The sequence below is a fragment of the Macrobrachium nipponense genome, chromosome 28, assembly GCF_015104395.2.
Source record: "Macrobrachium nipponense isolate FS-2020 chromosome 28, ASM1510439v2, whole genome shotgun sequence".
Lineage (NCBI taxonomy): Eukaryota > Metazoa > Arthropoda > Malacostraca > Decapoda > Palaemonidae > Macrobrachium > Macrobrachium nipponense.
Genome location: NC_087217.1, coordinates 39,463,199 through 39,485,800, shown reverse-complemented (window position 1 = coordinate 39,485,800; position 22,602 = coordinate 39,463,199). Strand labels below are relative to the sequence as shown.

Genomic DNA, 22,602 nt, shown 5'->3' with positions numbered 1-22,602 from the left:
AACTTTGTCCATATGAATAGAGTATCTTGAGATTCATTTGCACTACCTAAAAGCAAGAAACTCACTCTGATTTGAGTTCAATACAGCAAAACAAATTTGCCTCGTAATTGCCTTCGCTGATTTTCCAAACCTAAACATTGATTGCTGTTTGTATTTTGTAATACAAACAAATAGTAATATGAAAAAAAGATTCATGGAAAAGATGCATGTTCATTATGGTTGTATTTTATCATATGATACTAATAGTATGTGATTATTACATTCTTGAATTTTATATCTCATGTATGATGCGACCCCTTTAAAATTAGCTGCAAAATTAGGTCTTCAAAAGTCGCATGATATGCGAGTATATACTGTATGTACCGATAACCAGAAAACAGCGCCATCTATTAACAAAAAAAATAATGAAGTCTAGTTCATGTATTTACATCAATTTTCAACTTAAAAACACTTCATATAAAGAAAAATAACCTTGTCGCATATGAATAGTTACTAAAGATTAATTTATGCTAAACAGAAGCAAGAAAATTGCTCTGACTTGAGTTAAATACTGCGAAATGGTCTTTAAATACGGCGAAATAATCTTCCTTCTGCCCTCAGTTGGTTTTTCCAAACCAAAACATGATCAGTTTGCATGTATATTATAACACAAATAGTATTTTGTACAAGATTACACACAGTATTACTAGATACAACAAAGTATAAAGGATAACTTTTTTAAAGAGCAGAGGAAAAGATGTATTTTCGTTATGTTTGTATCTTATGAGGCGGTCTCGGCACCTAGCCTAAGCAACCAATAACCAGACAACAGCGCTATAAACCCTACGGAATGTAAAACCCACTTATGAATATATTTAACAAGCCCTGTATATACAGGCAGTCCCTGGGTTACTATGGGGTTCTGTTCCTGGTAGGGCGCTGTAAGCTGAAAATCGCTGCAATCTAAATCATAATTATGTGAATAAATAGCAACAGCTGTAAGTCTGGGCTACAGCACTGTAAAGCAGGTTAACAGTGCCATAATGCAAGCGCCTTAAGTCTGGAATGACTTAACCCTAACCTGATGTAACCCAGGGACTGTCTGAATATTCACTTGTAGATATGCCAGTGCTTTTATGTACTGGTACCCCAGTTTTCATACATAATCTGTTCTAGAACCTCCCATGAACACCGAAACGTATAAAAACTAAAGCAATAATTCCTATAAGGAATAATGTAAATAGTATCAGTGCATTCCAGACCCCCCAAAATATTAACAAAAAATACATTTTTCAGGGAATGAACAGTTTTACATTCAGAAAACAATGAGAAATAAATGTAAATGAATAATGAAATGAATAATGAACATTTAATGTCACTCTTACCTTAACGGAAGACTCTTGTTAGCATATGGAAGATGGAGATGTGAGGAGAGGGAGGAGGAGAGGTTACTGTTTGGAAGGGGAATCCCCCTCCAGAAGGACCTCAGGTATCATGAACCATTCTGGGGTTACTCTGTTTTTTTAGTGGCACTGTCTGAGGTTACTTCCCCACTTCATTTTGTATTCTCACTAGGACCAGCTTGAGAGTCACTGGACCCCTGTGAATAATAACAAAATTTTCCAGAGACATTTGTTTCTGACATCTCTTCAATATCTGCCTAAAATGATGCAAAGCATCATTAAACATGTTAGAGACACAGATTGCAACGTCTTTGTTAGGATGTCTCAACAAAATTTTTTAAATCTCTCCATTTGGAAAACATTTCTTTTAATCACTGAAGTAGGCACAGTATGCCCTTTCTCTTCTTCCTCTTCCCCAGATTCCTCATCTGCCACCTGTTGCTGTTCCTGCTGAAGGTCTTGCAGCTCCTCAGTTGTTAGCTCTTCCCTGAGGGCATCCACAAGCTCTTCCACGTCCTCGCCACTCACATCCCAAGCCCAAGGACTTTCCCAGAGGCACAATAGACCCCACAACAGGTGTAGGGGCGTCGGGGTCAGCCTCAAAGCCCTTGAAATCCTTCTCGCGGTAATACTCTGGCCGCAATTTCCTCCATGCAGAGTTCATTGTCCTGGAAGTCACTCTCTGCTAAGCTTTATCCATAAGGCTTATGCAGTTGAAGATATATAGAAGTGATCCTTCCAGAACTCTCATAGGGTCGATTCAGTGTCTGAGGTCACTTTAAAGCACCTTTGAAACAGTGCCTTGGTGTAGAGTTTCTTGAAGTTCGAGATGATTTGCTGGTCTGTGGGCTGGGTGAGAGGAGTGGTATTAGGGGGCAAGAACTTGAGAGTGATGAATTTAAATTCATCCAACAACTGGTCTTCCAAGCCAGGAGGATGCCCAGGAGCATTGTCTATTACCAGAAGGCACTTGAGGTGCTATTGATTTTCGTTGAGATATTATTTGAGATGAATCTTGCCTACTGTTAAATTTAGCTATAGCTCCCCGCCGAGTCGACATTAAAAAAAAAAAATCGAATGGCTGCCTGGATGACTGTCTAGTTTACCTGTTCTCCACCAGGTGTGTTTCGAATGTTTTAGCTCGTCAGAATTCTCCTTGCTGCCGCCATTGCGACTAGGCGATTGTTGGTATTCGGTGAAGTTTGGCTGTTTCACACCTGTTTACGGTATTGTAATTTCATTTTCCTAGGATATCTTCTACCGGAAGCAAAACCAATAACATCAGGCTATGTAGGAATGTTTTTGGTGAATTGGAAGTTGATCAACATTCCTTTGTACCGACAAGGTACAGAGTGTGATCTTGGAACTACTAAATGTGAAGAATGTAGGGAATTGTTTTGAGAAATTTATGCCTGAATTTGTCAGATATAGGAAAGACTGGAAGCTAATAGATTGCGAAAGCAATTAGTTAGGTCAGCCCTTAAACCTGTCAGGCTATCCCTACGCAGACTAGGGATAGCCTTCTGCTCCCCATTTGGTTCAGGAAAAGCGTAATGAAAAGTTAGAACATTAACCTGTTGTTTTTAGTTCTTTAAATACAATTTGAACTGAGTTCATGACGGGAACGTTCCGAATCCCTCCATAGTGTGCGCTCATTTTCGCGTACCCTGTTAGAGGTAAGGTATTGGTGCCCTCGTCTGTACGTAGCCCGAGCCTAGGACTGCCCTGCGACAGTTGGAAATGTCCGCTGCCAGGGAACTAGGTCAGTTCTCGGGACGATGGGATTCTGTGCCCTCCAATACCTACTTCGCCCTTTTCTTGGTCTGAATCTTGTTTAAAGCGTTCGCCAAAGGACCGCTAAAGCGAGCGCCTAGGGCCGTTAAAGCATTCACATAAGGACTGATTCGGTAAGCGTTAATGCTCGCTCCGTAGGCGCATTCTGTTTTCTTCAACACCTAGTTTGAGGTGTTAGCATGCACAGGCTTAATAATATATGATATAGGTATAGACATTTTATTGAAATTATAATGTATCTGTAGTTAGTGTTACACATTTAGATATGTCGACTCAGTCGACTGTTTATCTCTCTCATGTTTTGGTTATTCTAAATTCTCGTCTGCTAGCATATTCCTTTTTCTTCATAATGCTTGTGTTCATTCTTTGCGTGCTTCCTCTTCGGCTATTGGCAAATAAATCCCTTACTATGTCTTTTAAAGTCGCGGAGAGCTGCCGCGATTAATGTTTCTCTTTCAAGTCTACACTCTCTGTAGTATCTAAAGTTCTCGCGTAGTTAGATATTCTAGCTTCAGAGATTTCTAACTTAGTTTCATATAGGAATGCTTTCAAGTATGTACGATCGCTTCGGACGAGGCGGGAGTGTTGTTATAACTCCTCTCCCACCGCCTCCCACTTCTGGCGCCTCGTTCTCTCTTTCCCTCAGTCGACTCGTGCGGACTGCAGACCAGGGTTCCCAGATGTACGATAATTATCGTACGAGTACGATAATTTGACCCTCTGTACAATAAACGATAATTTATCAAAATACGATATTTGAAGAGGTTTGGTGCGATAGTTTGGTCTGATACGTCTGGGAACCCTGCTGTGGACATTGTAGACGCATGTGAACGCAGTTGACTCGTCCAGACTTGGCCGAGTCCCGAGTCGCTTAAACTGTCTTCCTCTTATTGAGTCGTGGTGGATACGATACAGAACTCAGCTGCTGTCACCTCATAACGACAAGTGTCACTTTTTGTCGCCAAGGGTTGCAGAGAAAGAGCAATCCTTTAAGCTCTTTTGTTTACCTCCTGTTGCCAGCTGTCTCCTCCCGTCACCTGCTGATGGAAGAAGTGTTTGAATGAAGTTGGAGGAACTCATTTGGGCCGGTCAGCATTTGTTGCCAGACTACGCCTTGCTATATCCTCATTTTGTTGAGGAAAGAGGCCACACGAGAATATATCTTAATTGTCTTAGCATATTTTTGCGCCCACTAAATATTGGAGAAGAAAACCCAACACTTTCATTCCAATTGAGGAGCATCAATTAGAGAGCATTTCGTAACTTTTCTCATCCTCAGACACACTATCTTCCTTTGTGTCTGCCTTGGCTTGTCGTCTTGTCTTTTAAAGTCGCGGAGAGCCGAAGGCCGCCTTTTACTGAACAACGCTTATTGGGCCTTTAACCGTCTTTAGTAGGAGGTTCGCTTTCTTTCTCTTAACTGCGGTGAAATGAACTTGAGACTGACAGACATGCTGATCGATTTTCAGTCTAACTTGAGTTATTACCCTTTATCTACGTTGTCTCATCTCTGCAACTTCTTAGAGAGGCGGAGACGCCAACCCAGAGGGAGTTTTTAGCGAGGAGACAAGTATCTAAAACAAGTAACTAATTTCTGATGCTGCAGGGGAATGTCCTCATGCTTATACTCACTCGATTTGGAAGAAGTGAGAACACTTTCGCTTCCTGTGTGATTATGCAGCTCGGTTTAAGGCAAAAAGGGATTATCTATCGGTAGTCTTGTTTTGTACCTTTCGGGGATAAGTACAGATTCAGGTTCTGGGATATGGACAGTTGCAACCTCCTAACATGCATGGAGAGACTTGGGACCAGTATGTTACATGGTGGAGATGGTGAAGGGCAGTTGTGATTCTTTTTGGTTGTCCTCCACGGGTTTAATCTCCCTCTTATAGCTTCCTTTGTCTTCAGCAGAAATCTCTCATAAGGGGACCACCTCAGTTGGGGGGGAGGGTATCGAAATATTGCCTGGAGTAATTATGTTTTCCTACCCATTTATAAGTCACCTAATGGAAAGTTACTACAAAAAATTTCATAAATTTCTATCCATTCGTTTTTTTTATATTAATTTTTTTCCCAATTTTTAGATGCATTGCTTTAAGACCCTAAGGCTTCCCTAGTTTTTAACTAAATTTTAATAACTAAAGCAATTAATACTCACAAAAAGTTGCTCTGTCCAATGAATTGAGAAAGATTTAAAAAAATAAATAAAAAAATTCATTGATATAAAGAAAATTTTTTTTTTATTAATTACTTAATTCAAAAATTCATAAAAAATAGAAATTGGAATAATTTGAAAATTCTTCCAATTCTTTTGATGTAGAATTTATCAAGAATTTCAATGGTATTTGAATTTTGAAAATACGACAACAAATAAAAAAGCCTTAGGGTTTTAAAGCGACCCTTATACTGAAAAACATAGTTTTGAGATATCGCGTGTTAAAGTTTGCGTAATGAAATTCTCAGTGAAAACCGCATAGGCATCAATATAAAAATTTACTTAAGCTTGATTTTCTTATTCTAACGGCATACTTCTATGGTATCTGGTCCCCCCACTATAAAAAGTGATATTAAACTCCCCCAGGGGGTGGGCATCATGAGGTACGACCCCACTCATTGTCGCCAGCTAGGCCTGGGAGGTGATGAATGCACATGCTTAATCTTTGCGTTCTTTCTTGTTATCTTTCTAAGTCTTTTTTTCAACCTTTCTCTAGCTAATGTACGCTTTCTTGACTGCTTCTTCCTTGGATTTTGATGAATAAACAAGAAAAAACGGACTTAGATATAAAGAGTACTTGACAACTCCGGCTCAGAGGTGAACGGTGTGGTTACATCAGAGGTATGCGGGTTATTGATGTGTTTGTGCAGCTGCTCCTCCTGCCTCTCCGCTTCAGAAAGAGTAGGATGGGAAAAATGTCGTACAACAAATATGATTACCTATGGAAAATTTATGTAAAACGCAACAGAACGAAAGGATATCAAAACATCTTATTTTTCGTTATATTTTCATTGCAGATACTTTCACAAAAAATCATTTTGACCCACTTACAGGTTAGCTAGAGCACTAATATTTTACGTCTGGCTGTGGCACACATCAATGTTACCAGAAATGAGTAAAATTCGATTTCGCCCACCGACCTCAAAATTGTCGTATTTCAGGCCTCCCAACTGAGGCAGTCCCCATAAGTCTCTTTTAGTAGGAGATTGTATATAGAGGGAATGATGGTCCAAGGGTAATTCTTTAGGAAGACACCCATAAGTAATTGGAGATATTCTTGGATGTTTGGAGACTGAATAACAGTAAGTGTCTGCCCATATACTTGTTGGTTTTCTAGCATGGTTTTAGTGCCTTGCCAAAGAACGGTCAGACTTGTGGTACACATGCAGAATGTATTCCACTTACCATACATCCACAGTCATGCAAGTTCCTTCAAGATGTTTTTATTAGAAGGTATTGCTGTTCTGTCTACTTTATTTGGGTTAGTGTGCAGCCCTCTATAAGTTATGTCAGGGACTTGTTGCCCATTGGTAGATGGTGTCGACTTTAGGAGCAAGACTTCTACTGAATCAGTGATTCAAGTTGGCCAACTCTGTCAACAGTATTCTAAAGGCCAAGGACCTGTTGCTTCTTCTGGCCCAATTTCTATGCATTATATTGTTAATTCTTTATATCCCCATTCTTATCTAGGGATGTGGGGATGATACTTAATTATGCATGCTTGTCGGTCAAGATGAATAGGCATGTGCTGCTTGAAGAATTTTAGACCTGAAGGAAACTTCCTATATGGTAAGGGCTTTTCCTCATTAGGAAGCATGGCTTTACGGGATATTTTCAGATAATTATGCTCAATTAATGTAGTGTCAGCGTAAGAATTACGACTTACAAATAACGTTCATTAAATTTATAAGCTAATCTCTCTCTCTCTCTCTCTCTCTCTCTCTCTCTCTCTCTCTCTCTCTCTCTCTCTTCTCTCATCTCTCTCTCTCTGAGATCATTTTTATGGTACATGTATGTTATAGTTTATTATTAATATTTTCCATATAATATTATAATATGTATAATAATAATAATAAAAATATACCTAATTACAAAATTCATGTTTGTATTTTAAATACCATAATCTTATCATTTCACCCTTTTAAATAGTGTAGGACAATCTCTCTCTCTCTCTCTCTCTCTCTGCTGCAAGTGTTAGAAGTATGTATGTATGTATGTATATACCTTTAAGGGTAGTACTATGTTTAAGATTACTGTGAAATTATGTTAACCCTCTTACGCCGATTGGACGTATTAAACGCCGTGTCAAAATGTCTCCCGTATGCCGATTGGACGTATACGTCGGCTCAAAAAAGTTTTTTTTTAAATTCGCGGAAAAATACTTATAGGCCTACCAGCCGAAAACTTTTGTATCACGCGCCTTGGGGGATGCTGGGAAGTTCATGGATCAAGGCGTGTTTTGTTTACAATCGCTACGCAGGCGCGCAAACGAGCGAATTTCGCTTTTATCGCACTAAAAAGTATCAGTGACACATCTCGGAAATTATTTCGTCACTTTGACATAATTTTTGCACCATTTTAAATTATCCTTTACATGAAGTATTATATATGAAAATGTGTGCAATTAGATGTAAAATACAACAAAAAAATACTCATGATTGTAGCTTTTATCAGTTTTGAAATATTTTCATATAAATAACGATAAGTGCAAAAATTTCAACCTTCGGTCAACTTTAACTCTACAGAAATGGTCGAGAAACGCAATTGTAAGCTAAAATTCTTATATTATAATAATATTCAATCATTTGCCTTCATTTTGCAACAATTGGACGTCTCTAGCACAATATTTCGATTTATGGTTAATTTATGAAAAAACTTTTTCCTCACGTTCGTGCGATAACTCTTCCGATAAATTTTTTCGTGCGATTGTCCTAATGTTTGCACCCTTTTAAATTTGCCGTTACATAAAGTTTTGTACATGGAAATGTGCGAAATTTCATGCACAATACAACAAAAAACAACCCATGGTTGTAGCTTTTATCAGTTTCGAAATATTTTCATATAAATAACGTTAAGTGCAAAAATTTCAACATTTGGTCAACTTTGACTCTACCGAAATGGTCGAAAAACGCAATTGTAAGCTAAAACTCTTATATTCTAGTACAGGCAGTCCCCGGGTTACGACGGGGGTTCCGTTCTTGAGACGCGTCGTAAGCCGAAAATCGTCGTAAGCCGGAACGACGCTTGGAAATATGTCTTAAACTAATAAAAAGTTATAAAAACCTTACTTGTAATCCTTTGGTTACACTACATGTCGTTTCCTGTAGTTTTATGTACAACCTGGAGTTATTTTCATAAAAGAATGCTGGTTCTTGAAGGTAAAAACTATTGTAATCCTCTGGTGACACTACATTCTTGAAGTTTTATGTACAACCTGGAGTGATTTTGCAAAATCTTGAGGGCTACAAGAACAGCTGATTACTATTTACGTATCATATAGACTAATTAAAGTAAATGTATCTTTAAATAGGCTTATATATTAGTATCAACAAAACATTTCCTGCCATGAGTCAGAGGCAGTTTAATGAAACGAACATTTCTCTGTCCTATCTGTTCAGAAAATAAACGTTACGTCAATCCCCGAGACATTGTTGCCAAAGCGTCTCTCTCTCTCTCTCTCTCTCTCTCTCTCTCTCTCTCTCTCTCGCTCTCTCCTCCCTCTTCTCTCTCTCTCTGATCAAATTACATTGGAAACTTGACATACGATTGCCCTAATATACGAATGTTTTGAGATATAACAGAAAATTTGCGAAAATACAAGCTTTGATATACAACGAAAATATTTGAGATACGATTTTGCGATGAGTGTTAGTTGTATAGGCGACCGATAAATGGCGTTCAGTCTGTTTTGTTTGTTGGTGCTGCATGTTAACACGTCGTTGTTTAGTTCGTTGTATTTGCGCCTATTTTTCGTGTTATTTTGTCTATTTTATTATTAACCATGGGTCTCAAAGCTAAAGACAAAGCAGGTGATAAGAAAAAACCCAAGAAAATGATTTCGATGGAAGCAAAACATGAAATTATAGCAAAGCATGAACGTGGCGTTCGTATCGTCGATTTGGCAAACGAGTATGGTCGAAATCCTTCTACAATATCCACGATCATCAAGCAGAAGGAAGCTATAAAAACCCCCGAGACCATTGTTGCCAAAGCGTCTCTCTCTCTCTCTCGCTTCTCTCTCTCTCTCTCTCTCTCTCTCTCTCTCTCTCCCTCTCTCTCTCTCTCTCTCTCTCTGATCAAATTACGTACTGGATAATGTCTCTCTTTGGATACTTCGATTTTGCCAAATATTGAGGGCTACAAGAACAGTTGATTACTATTTACGTATCATATAGACTAATTAAAGTAAACGTATCTTTAAATAGGCTTATATTATTAGTATCAACAAAACATTTACTGGCATGAGTCAGAGGCCGTTTAACGAAACGAACACTTCTCTGTCCTTAACTCGGAGCGTCGGAAGACGCCTCTCTCTCTCTCTCTCTCTCTCTCTCTCTCTCTCTATCATCTCTCTCTCTCTCTCTCTCTTCTCTGATCAAATTATGGATAAATGTCTCTCTTTGGATACTTGGAATTTGCGTTGTAATCTAACCAGAAACTTCGTTTTGTTATTATTACTGGAAACAAGCAATGATTTTTTCATTATTTGCGCTTTTGGACTGTTATATGTAAACTAGTATGTATTCATTCGCTCGGAAACTAGTTCCGCATATGAGGCGTCACTAAAAAACATAGAAAAATACAACATAAAAAGTGTCGAAAATCATCATAATCTCAAAATTTTTGTTGTAATCTAACCAGAAACTTATTTTTATTAATATACTGTGCTAAACTATAAAGGATTTTTATCATAGTATGCGTTTTTTAAAAGCGTCGTTAACTCGGAGCGTCGGAAGACGCCTCTCTCTCTCTCTCTCTCTCTCTCTCTCTCTCTCTCTCTCTCTCTCTCTCTCTCTCTCTCTCTCTCTCTCTGATCAAATTACTGGATAATGTCTCTCTTTAGATACTTGGAATTTGCGTTGTAATCTAACCAGAAACTTCGTTTTGTTATTATTACTGGAAACAAGCAATGATTTTTTCATTATTTGCGCTTTTGGACTGTTATATGTAAAACTAGTATGTATTCATTCGCTCGGAAACTAGTTTCCGCATATGAGGCGTCACTAAAAAAACAGAAAAATACAACATAAAAAAGTGTCGAAAATCATCATAATCTCAAAATTTTTGTTGTAATCTAACCAGAAACTTATTTTTATTAATATACTGTGCTAAACTATAAAGGATTTTTATCATAGTATGCGTTTTTTAAAGCGTCGTTAACTCGGAGCGTCGGAAGCGTCAGCGTCGTAACCTCGGAACAAGCGTCGTAACCCAGGACGGATTTTTCCATTGAATATTTAAGAAAAAGCGTCGTAACCTCGGAACGTCGTAAGCCGGAACCGTCGTAACCCGGGGACCGCCTGTAATATTCAATCATTTACCTTCATTTTGCAACGACTTGGAAGTCTCTAGCACAATATTTCGATTTATGGTGAATTTATGAAAAAAAAAAAATTTCCTTACGTTCGCGCGGTAACTCTTCCGAAAAAATCAGAATTATTTTGTGCGATTGTCGAAATGTTTGCACCATTTAAAATTAGCTGTTACATAAAGTTTTATATATGAAAATGTGCGCAATTTCATGTAGAATACAACTAAAAATAATTAAAGGTTGTAGCTTTTTCTCTTTTTTTGAAAAATTTGCATATAAATCACGATAAATAAGAAAAAAAAACCACGTTCGGTCAAATTTGACTCTACCGAAATAGTTGAAAAACGCAATTGTAAGCTAAAACTCTTAGCCGAAATAGTTGAAAAACGCAATTGTAAGCTAAAACTCTTACGGCCTAGTAATATTCCGTCATTTTTTCTTCATTTCGAAACAAATTTGAAGTCTCTAAAACAATATTGTGATTTATGTGAAGTTTTTGAAAAATATATTTACCTTCACTCCGCGCGCCGATTCGCGGCCGCAAGTCTCCGAAATACGTACATCGCATTATCCTAATATTTGCTCCTTTTCATATTAGCCTTTTTATAGAGTTTCATATATCATAATGTGCGCAAATTCATGAAGAATACAATAAAAAATAATTGAAGGTTGTAGCTTTCTCCATCTCCGAAATATGTGCATATAAATAAATATATATATAAAAATTTCGACATTCGGTCAAATTTAACTCGTCCGAAATGGTCGAAATCTGCAATTCTAATCTAAAACTCTTACAGTATCGTAATATTCAATAATTTGTCTTAATTTTGAAACAAATTTTAAGTCACTAGAACAATATTTAGAATTACGGTGAATTTTTGAAAATAACTTTTTTACGTCCGCGCGTTACGAATTCGTACATCATTTTGTGATAATATTTTTCTGGTGTTGATTTTATTGTTTTAATATGTATTATATACCAAAAGGATTGCAATTTAGTGTACAATACAACGAAAAAAAAATTAACTCGTTAGCTTTGACCGTTTTTTGCACAGCGTGATTTGAATACAATTATCTATGAATTTTTTTTTTTCGCTACCATATATCGCATTATTTACATATGATAATGATATTATTTTCATTTCTGATGATTGCATACTAAACTTCAGGCAATGAAAAAAAGATGAGCCAAAAATGAACTCTTAATCTTCAAAACTAAGCGCGCTGTGATTTTTTGAAAAAATTATTTTTTCCGCTTCCGCGCTCACTCCAAACCGGTGCCGGCATACAGGAGAGGGTTTTGATTTTTAGGGCTTCGGCGTAAGAGGGTTAATACAATCTCTAGGATTAATACAGTATAATATTATAATAATTTGAAGAAAACTTGATTTAGGATGTTACATACGGTATACATTTGGTGTTTCTATTTCTTCTCTTTTATCTCTCTCTCTCTCTCTCTCTATCTCTCCTCTCTCTCTCTCTCTCTCTCTCTCTCTCTCTCTCTCTCTCTCTCTCTCTCTCTCTTCTCCGGAAAAGATATATATGTATTTATTGGAGGGGAAGAAGTATCGCCTATAAAAGTTTATTTCAATCTTTTAATATCGTAAGGAGTTACTTTCTCCTCTCTCTCTCTCTCTCTCTCTCTCTCTCTCTCTCTCTCCTCTCTCCTCTCTCTCTCTCTCTCTCTCTCTCTCTCTCTCTCTCTCTTATTGGCTGTTTATCTATTTCTAATGGTAAAATGTTTCAGATAACATGAATCAATGGTATATTTGATGTAGGATGATACTTTAACCTTAAACGCCGAAGCAGTATTTTTAAAAATCATCTCCCGTATGCCGGTGCCATTCGCAAGTGAGCGTCGAAGCGGAAAAAATGTTTTTTTTAAAATCACACCACGCTAATTTTTGAAGATTAAGAGTTCATTTTTGGCTCCTTTTTTTGTCATTGCCTGAAGTTTAGTATGCAACCATCAGAAATGAAAAAAATATCATTATCATATATAAATATTGGGATATGTACAGGCAGTCCCCGGATTACGACAGGGATTCCGTTCTTGAGACACGTCGTAAGCCGAATATTGTTGTAAGCCGGAACATTGTCAAAAATCCTAAGAAAACCTTACTTTTAATGCTTTGGGTGCATTCAAAACTATGTAAACTGCATTCTTATTGCATTTTTCATCAAAAAAACTTTAAATATTGATTATTTTGCATTTTTGATTTTTGGTGTCATATTTCATCTGCCAGATCAGCGTTTGTAGGCATCGTAACTCTGGAGCATGTGTCATAACCCTGGAACATGCATCGTAACCCTGGAAATAATTTCTGATGAATATAATTGAAAAGCGTCGTAACCTCGGAACGTCGTAAGCCGAGACCGTCGTAACCCGGGGACTGCCTGAATATACTTCACTGCATATTTCTAGAATTAGTTTATTGTAGGAAATTATTGTATAAAAGCATTGGTAAAGTTAAGAAAATGAGGCTTTTGTATTCATCACTAGATTGTAGGCAGGTACAATGACCTATGATTAGGCCTAGAAAATATATACGTATGCAATACTAAAGTTTTGCTTTGAATAAAAGAATCTGGCTACTTTTCTCCAAGATATCATAGTTTGAATTTGTTTTAGCATATGAATGTTTAAGGTAATTGGTTTTTAAAATCTGTTTAACCAGAGAATTTGCCTGAAAAAAAATATTAGATACAGTTGTATACCAAAGGAATGTAAAGGAGAAATTGATCCTAGGTATTTATATGATTAAGGCAACTAGTAATCTCATGTGAACAAACTAATTTCTCTCGCAATATTTATTGTGCAATGAGTAATGATTGTGTGTACTAGATACCTCTTGTTCCAGACCAAACCTTTCTACTAACATTCGATTTGCTGTCATACTTTTCAGAAATAACTGTCCCATGTACTGTATAACAACTCGTAAAATGACATGTTCAGTAACACTGTCCTATAAGACCATAGACCATTTTTTTCAGCCTTTGAAAATGAATATAGCATTAATTGAATTATTCTTCATGATATTCATTGCAGAAAACTTATCAAGAAATTGCAGAAGACAAACAGCTACATTTAGTCGAGTTTCGGGAAGAAAATCTCAATTTCCCCAAGGTAGTTGCTTCTCCACAGACTGAGGATGTCAGGACAGTTGCCCAAATACCAAAAGATGAAGAATTAAACTTTGATTTGGTAAGTTCATGTATTTGTATAGTTTGAGCTTTTGATTATAGTACTGGAATTTCAACTGGAATTAACAATAATCTTGTAGACATGTGCATGTTACCAAAGTTAATTAAGTACTGCTATTGTAACTAGATTCTTTGTCAGTGAATGTCAAATGAATAGTATTTTCTTACTGATTTTGCTATGTCAAAAAGTGTGTTCTTAAGGTCTTGCTTAATCAGACTGAAACTATCTGACAAGGTTATACTGTATTGCAATTTTCGTGAGCTTTTTCATGTAAACCTTTTGCTTATCATGTGGTCAACTACAAAATACATAAAGAAGATTTAAGTACCATTTTTTTTTGTCTTTAGGTATACAAGTATCCTTCCCAGAATGTTTTCAAAATGATTAACAAAAGTATAGGGTAGAAAAGTAGAAGAATTGTAAAAAGATTAAATTGAACATTAAGCTTACAGAGGTTCACAATGAGGCAAAGTAGACAAAATACTATGGATATTGGAGGACATGGTTGTGACCTAAGGCTTTAGAAGAGCTCACCTTCACAGCTTATTTGTACAGAAAAATGTTGTTTTTCAGTACATAATGGGTGGAAAAATGGAACTGAAGAAAAAGAAATATCCCCCTTTTTACACAAGATTGTATGGATGGGAAATTCACAAGAAGAAATATGCTAAGTACAGGAATCAGGAAAAGGTTTGTAATGTGCCATGTTATTTATATTGATTTTGTTTTACAAATTACATGATTTTCTGGAGTTTGGCTTTATACTTATTTCTTCAGTATATTAAGTTGCAGGTGTAACATTTTCTGTTAGGGGTTTTTACATTAATGACTAAACTTAGGGAATAAAGATGCAAATGCTCTGTGGAAAGAAGGTAATGTGTTATCAATTTACACAATACATACTCCAAACTAGAAAACCAGAAAAACCAAAAGTAAACAAAGGAAATCTTTTTGGTAGCCACTGTAAGTCATCAAAGGAATTACCTTTTTGGTCCCACCAGGGCTCCGTAAAATAGACCAGCAATACCCTGGGCTCTCTCATAGTTGGTCTTGTCAAGAATAGTGCATGTTGACGCAGTGATAAGAATATAAATTTACTCAAGACTGAAGGTTTTCCCTCTGCTTGCAAGATTACCATGGTCTTTCCACTCACCCTTCTCATTCTGATGTGGCAACAGCATGCAAGTCAGCCAAGTTCACCACAACATTCCAGGTCTGAAAGTAAACACCTTCCACAAATTCCCATACCATTTTGTAAGGGTAAGCGAGTGAGTTTGAGGACTCAAAATAGTTACCAAAAATGGGGTTTTCTTATGTCGAAACCTGGTTTTTGATAGCATAATTACTGTTTGTCCTGAAAAGGAACATATAAAAGAAATTAACTGTCGTCAAAATGGCCTAGCTCCCTGATTAAGGAATCCCAGTGACCCAGACTCTGGTCCATTTTTAAAGTCGTTGTAATGACCAACCTTATTGTATTTAGGATTTTTATTTGTAATTAAAAATGAAAGATGGGGAAAGAACCTATGTATGTCTTACATGTATGTCTGTAGAGTGGCTTACTTAGGCATCTTGGACTGGGTTGGAGAATAACTGCTCCATCCCAGCAATTAGCGTAGCGTAAAAAAGAACCATTTAGGGAGCTACTCACCTGAGGTGACCTGACCAATCATAGATATTGAGTTCCATCAGAAGAAAAGGGAATTTCCTCTTCAGCAGCTCTTCATTCTTGGCCAGGAGTGATGAGCTTGGGGACAGCAGCAAAGGATGGCCAGTGATGTTGGTGATGAAATGTCCATTCAAGAGAGCTGAGTTCCTGACACCTGGAGGTCAAGCAATGTACCTTCTGGAGCAGATGGGTTGCAGTTGTGTTGGATAGTGAATTGAGGAGAAAACAGGAGCTGAAGACCGGGGAATAGTAGTCCTTATAGGATCAGTTCTTTGCAGTGTAAAGGACCAAATAGTGGAGCTAAAGACTTTTGTATTAAAGTTTATGCCAAACTCATAGAGCAAGGGCACTGCCAGCTCAGCCTTGTATGTTATTACTGTTAGTGGCAAGTTGTGTATCCTCAAACGGTTAGAACAGAAAAATTTAAGAACTGTTTTAGGTCATGATTTAGAGAATCCATATATAAAGGTCACAACTCAGGGGGAGTAGTGTAGTTGATGTTTCTCTTAATTTCAGAGATAGAACTAATGGCAGTGAAACTGATATCCTCACCTGTTGTTTAGTGGAACAAGTCAATGATTGTTTGTCCAATTTAGGGCCTCAGATAGGCAGTTCCATTGAAGGGTAACAGACTGTTCAACACATGTAAAATCTTGGACACAAGGGAATCTACAGATTTCCCTCCAGTTAGAGTTTAACTTTTGCACCTGCCTAAATATCCAGGTTTGGAGAACCATATGCAGGAAGTTGATGGTTCTCTTTTATAGCTAAACAAGTCCACTTACAAATGTGGAAGCAGGTCGGCAATCGCTTGGAAAGAGGGTTTATCCAACATCCACTATGTGGAAAGGACCATCTGCCTTGAGCAATAGTATGTTGTTTCATTGAGTGACCCTGTTGGGGATGGATTGATAACTAAGTGCCCTTCCTTGCTAGTGCCATCCATAGGATAGACTGTACGATTGTATTGAAATGAGCTGCGCTTCTTGATACATATCTGCTTAACATTGTGGGAAGACTCCATGGTCCTCATATGGAATGGGTTTAGTTACAAGAAATTGTTGTATAGACTAAGGTTGATAATCAAGTCTTTATCCTCCAGAAGACCGAAGAACCCTAGTGACTCCAGGAATGTTTGCTTGAAAGAAGTCTTTTGCTGCAAGGAGGACATTTTATCATGAACAAATTGTCTTTTCTTGGGGTTGGAAAAGCGGGTAGGTAGTAGGTTAGCAGTAGGTGGGTGTGGTTGGGTTGGTAGGGGTTGGGCTGGTTAAGTGTGGGTAGCAGTTGATTGGTTAGGTGTTTTATAGGTTAGGGGCGGGTCTTGAATGGCAAAAGTTCGGTGTGGGTAGGTATTTTATTATACGCGTATAGGTAAAATAGAGTAGGTATAAGCCAGTTTTTTTGTTAGGTTTATATTTCGGTTAAGGCAGTTGAATGGAAATGAGAAGAAAAGGAAAATGGGGGTGGAGGCTTCTTCAGAAATGGAACATAATAATAGAAATATTTTGCACCTCTAGAACCTTGAACCCTTGTCGTTTCTGTTGACTCCCAGGCCTTCCAGTGAACCTTTAGACAGCCCCTGAGTGGGGAAAGGGACTAGGGAAACAGAGACTTCATCTGAAACTACCTAACATAAGAGGATTGAAGGAAGACTTTTCCTAACCTCAGGCACAAAAGTACTACCTGGAATTACAATGTAGTGAATCTGGTTTGCAAAGCACAAATTTTCTGTAAGACAAAGGAGGACTGTTGTTAGTGCAAATTGGTATGCTGATGTTGACCTTGGGAAAAGTCATTTTTGAGATGAAGCCATTGCTTGAGTCTCAGCCTGAGAGGATAACGAGTACAAGGATGCTGCAGCACCTATGTTAGTAATGAAAACGTGAGTTATGGTGAATGTTAAGTAACCCCACAATAACTAAACCAATTCCTCTGGAAAGAGATCAAGGCTACAAGGCATGAGAAATGCCAAGACTGCAGCCCTGCCAGAGATGGTGATTCATAAGAGGCCACATCCCTCATTGTCATCATTACATTGGCAAGCCGACAATACATAAAGCATGCATTTAGCACTGATGTTCATCCTAGGAAAGTCATGCATTAAGCATCAACACTCAAACTAAGGAGAAAGCAATTAACCTTAGCCACATCCTCAGTAGAGGAAGGCTTCCAAGATGCCATGGACATGGGGTGACCATAGCCACAACTAGGCTATGACCACCCATCTGCATCATGTCTTTATACAGTTAATCTGAGAACTTGGTTAAGGGTACAGTATTTCAAAAGTCATGGTGGAAGGGCTGTCTCAATAAAGAGCAACTTTGGTGATTCAATCACAGGTCAAATATTTGGAATATCTGAAAGATGTTGGGGGATATCAATGAATGATACCTTGTCTTGCAAAGCATGCACCTCCTGTGGGCTCTCTTCTCCAGGTTCCACAGTAATGCACAGAGATGGATGGAACTGATCCTGCTTGAATGGAGGGGAATCCTAACAGGAGGCCATACTTGAAGGTCTGGATAGGGAGATTGTTCCATGGAATCAATAGGAACAGAACCTGTAGCAGGTATACTCAGCTTTCTTGAGGGATGGTGGCTTCAAGGACTTGCTGGAAGGGGCAGAAGAGGACACCTCATGGTATTTATGCAGCCCTTAGTCTCAAGCAGCAACAAGGAATTAAAAGAAAGATGAGCTAAGGATGATTGGATTAGGTCTTGCTGGAAGAGAGGCAGGGGAATGCCAGAGAATTTTGACTGATGGCTGAATGTCAGATAAATATATTCGAGAGAGACCAAAAGGCCCTGATGTGTTTAGTTGATCAAAGCCACAGGCATTACTGGAGCAGCAGAGGCAGAAAGCAGTAGGAATAACGGGTTGCAGGTGGAGACACTTAGTGGTAAACAGAAACAAAAGCCAAGGGAACAGGCTTAAGGCAAAATGGGAAGTGGATGCAATAAGGGCATAAGCAGGAATATTTAACAGGACTCAGAGCCATGGGATCAGGCCTGTATGGAAGAAAGGCTGGGGCAGGTGGTGGGATGAGAGCTGTACCCTCCTGTCATTTGCTGAATGTAAGGAGTTGAGTAGGAATCACAGAAAACCAGCTTCTGAAGTTGTTGCACCATCCTGTTACTAAAAAGCATTTGAATTCATGAGTAGACTCTGAGGCAGAGGAACAGAAACACACTGGTGCTACTCCAGAACAATGGTAAGGTGGGTCATGGAAGACAAATGTGTGGGACATTGGAAAGAACCTCAAAACTCACAGTGTCAAGATTGGGCCACCATCAACTGGGAGGGAATGTGAATGGGAGGAATTAAGATCAGACACCAATGAAATGTGAGGAGTGTTCAAGGAAGACTGGAGCAAACTTTCTGGCAAAGGAAACCATACAGGCAAGATGTCATCCAGTGAGTAAACAGTTGTAAATGAGAGAAAGTACACAAAAGGCCCAACAGGAGCTGGAGCAGGAACAGAGCATTAGGAGATCCTGGAGAATGTCTGTGATGAGTATGCAAAGGTCCAACAGGAGCTGGAGGAGGAATAGAATAAGACTAGATTCCATCTGAATGTACACACCAAGATCCCATGCTGCCATAATGGGTTTACCAGCCAACTTGCCAAACAAGGAGAAAGGATGTCTCTTGTACAAGTAAAGCAATCTCCATATATTTTACAGGTCAGAGAAGATTAACACTTCCTATCCAGCTCAAGCACACTCAGGCATGATGAAAATGGGAATGTAAATGCCAAATGAAAAAAAAATATGCAGAATGAGAATGTAAGCTAAGCAGAAACAGATGCAAAGGGGCAGCAGGAAATAAAGTAGTAAAGTAAGCAAACCTTAATGGGGCCGGCCAGAACCCTTATATATGGGGGTATAGGGCAAAAAATGCAGTCATGAAAAAATTCATGGAGCTTCATATGGCAATTGAGAATACGTTATAAAAATGTTTTGTCAAAATTCCTCTTACTTTCGTAGTTACAGGGTAATTAGTAAACATAACTCAATAAGCCTAAAACATTCATCCGTACAAGAAAATGCAATATTTCTTCTGTTATCGTAAATTTTGATAATTATTGTCAAAGAAATTGAGAGAAATGGCATCTGTAGTGATTCTGTGAGTCGCGGAGGGGAGTATGAGAGTATCCCATGATTCAGTGCGAGCACAGATTTCAAGTAGCCTACACGTTCGAGTTTCTTTTCTGACATTCGCTTGCTTTTACATGTGTTTATCTATGTTTCGGCAAGAATTTCATCATGCCATTGAGGAAAAGATAAGGAAAACATCTCGCTAACATAAAGACAAAGAAAATTCACTCTAATATGATTACAGAATATCATCATATATGCGATATTAGTGTAGTTTGGTGGAGAGAGGAGAGAGAGAGAGAGAGAGAGATAGAGAGAGGGGAGGGGGAGAGAGAGATGAGAGAGAGAGGGTTGCTTAGTAAGTAAACGTCCCCGTCTTGCCTGAAGCACACGTCACACTGTCCCCAGGCTACGATCTTTGAGCAAAGGGATCTTAATTTATGAGAATAACATAGTTTTGGTTTATTAATACCCAAAAAGGAATATGAAATTCATAATAATCATGATTTATTAACACTGTCTTTGTAAAAAGAGAGTACAACTTCGAATTTCACCTCTTGACATTCTCTTGCATTTACGTTTGCTTATCTTTGTTTCGGCAAGAATTTCATCATGCCAAAACGGAAAATACTAGGAAAACATCTAGCTAACATACAGAAGAAGAAAATTCGCTGTAATAAGCGAGTTAGTGAAGGAGAGAGAGAGAGAGAGAGTTGACGCAGTGCCCCAAGCTAAGATATATGAGCAAAGGGATCATCATTTATGATTAAAATTATGATAAATAAAATAGTTTTGGTTTATTAATACACAAAAAGAAATACACATTCATAATAATCATTATTTTATTAACATTGGTCGTTTAAAAAAATACAAAGAAAAACTTTGAACGCCCGTATCTCAAAACTATAGTTATTGACCTTCAAAATCTATCTTCTCACTTAGTTTTAAAGCTATAACAATGGAATTTGGTATATAACTCAGAAAGACATCATAGAACAATCAAATGAAGCCCTTTTTTCCAATTTTTATTTCGTCTTTATTTTATAAATTTTGTTTACCTAGTTTATAGGGTTTATTTTTTTACCATAATGAAAAATTCATATCTAGCAAAAAAATGACTTTTAGAAAAAAAACTCATTCGATTGGAGGTCTACATCAGGTCTATATATAGTAGTAATCCCAGGTCTTAATATTAAATATCAAGGGAGGAGATAGAATTTGAAAAATGGTTATTTTCGGGATAAATCGCCCTGGCGTCACAAAACCGAAGGTCAGAGGCGAAAATCATATGCGGTTTGGAGATGTCCCAAGTCACCTTATTAAGTGGTATTAATATCAAAGTCCTGTCCTTAAAGAATGGCACCCCGCCAAAACAGCACATTAGGACCATGAACACCCAAAAGACAACCCTGTTGAAATCCAGTTTGATATGAAGTAAAAACAGCCGTGTTAACACCCAGTCTGATGTGAAGTAAAAAGGAAGCAAGAACTTATAAAACACAAGAGTAATTGCAGTGATAGTAAGCAATGGCACCTCACAGTAACAAGACCAGCAAAGTTATATGTCAGTCGCAGACATTGACATGAAAAGGCTGATTGGTTTGTATATGTTATGAAAGTGGCAAGAAAGTTATGTCCCCCACCGTTACTAGTAGTGGAGTATAAAATCAGTACAGATATGAATGGTTGAAGATATTTCAGTTTGTGTAGGGATCAGACAACTTACCTCATACAAAGTATATTTTAGATGCTAGCAATGCACCATTGTGAGCTCAGTGAAGTAGGTTACTTTTGGTTGGGTGCGTTCTGGTATGCTGCTCCCAGTTTGTAAGCAGAAGAAGAAACTATGGCCTTCCCCAAAAAATTATGTACCTAGATTTTGGGTAAAACGATAATAATAATAATAATGATAATAATAATAATATGTTTTGTTAAAAATGACTGCTGCTTCAGCACTATTAATCTTATAAAGAGTCTTCTCTATCTTTCTGATGACGGCTTTCTCGTTGTTGCTTAGACTGGCGAGCAACGCACCAAAGGGCATGGTAAAATTCGGTTGAGTCATTTGATTTATTATTGCTTATACAATTCTCTCTCTCTCTCTCTCTCTCTCTCTCTCTCTCTCTCTCTCTCTCTCTTCTCTCTCTCTCTAACGCGACGTTTCCTCCTGATCGACAGGACATTATCAAGCGATAACTGCTGAGGGACTGAATTCCAGTGGCGAGTCCTTCTCCTTTTATCGTGGTGTTGCGAGCTCTCCACTACGGTCAGAGCACTTCTCCGGTAGGTCGAGTTTTTATTGGTTCCTGGGAAGGTGACTCATACGGCGGGCGTTGACGAGTCTTGCAGACCTTCTCAGGTAGGGGGTATCACCGGGAGCCTCTTGATTGGCTTCTACCTGCGTGACGTCACCCCTGGTATTATTCTCATGTCCGGTGTTCGTTCCATGCGCGCTGGTACTTTCGTTAGGGGAGAGGGGTGTGGTCCTCCTCACACACGTCGGTATCAGGAACGCTTCTTGGGTGGTATTGAGGGGAGGCTTTTCCTCGATGATGAGCAGCGCTTCTAGGAGACGCAGACGTCGTGGGTCAGGTGCTCTCCCGATGATCTTAATATTCCTGACGATGTCGTCTCTCGTGATGTTTCTGCGGTGTACTGCAAGGGCGTGCTGCCTAATGGCGCCCTCCTGGGCGTGGCAGGAAATCCTTTTTGACAGGCGCATCGTCGTCATGCCGATGTAAATCCCAGGGCATCCTTGGGCGGGGCATACGTATCCGTAGACGACGTTGGACTGCTTCAGGGGGTCTCCTGCCGGTGGGGAGGGGTTGTTCTTCATCAGGAGGTCTTTCGTACGCCGATTCTTGTAGTAAATAATGAGGGACACTCTCTTTCCTTCCTCCATGGCGCGGACGTGGTCCTCTATTAT

The 22,602-nt window shown here is 38.4% G+C and overlaps 1 pseudogene; it reads left to right on the top strand.

Annotated features, from left to right (window-relative positions):
• The window catches only part of LOC135201679 (small ribosomal subunit protein uS5m-like), a 170,576-nt pseudogene that overhangs the window by 140,801 nt on the left and 7,173 nt on the right, over window positions 1-22,602 (top strand).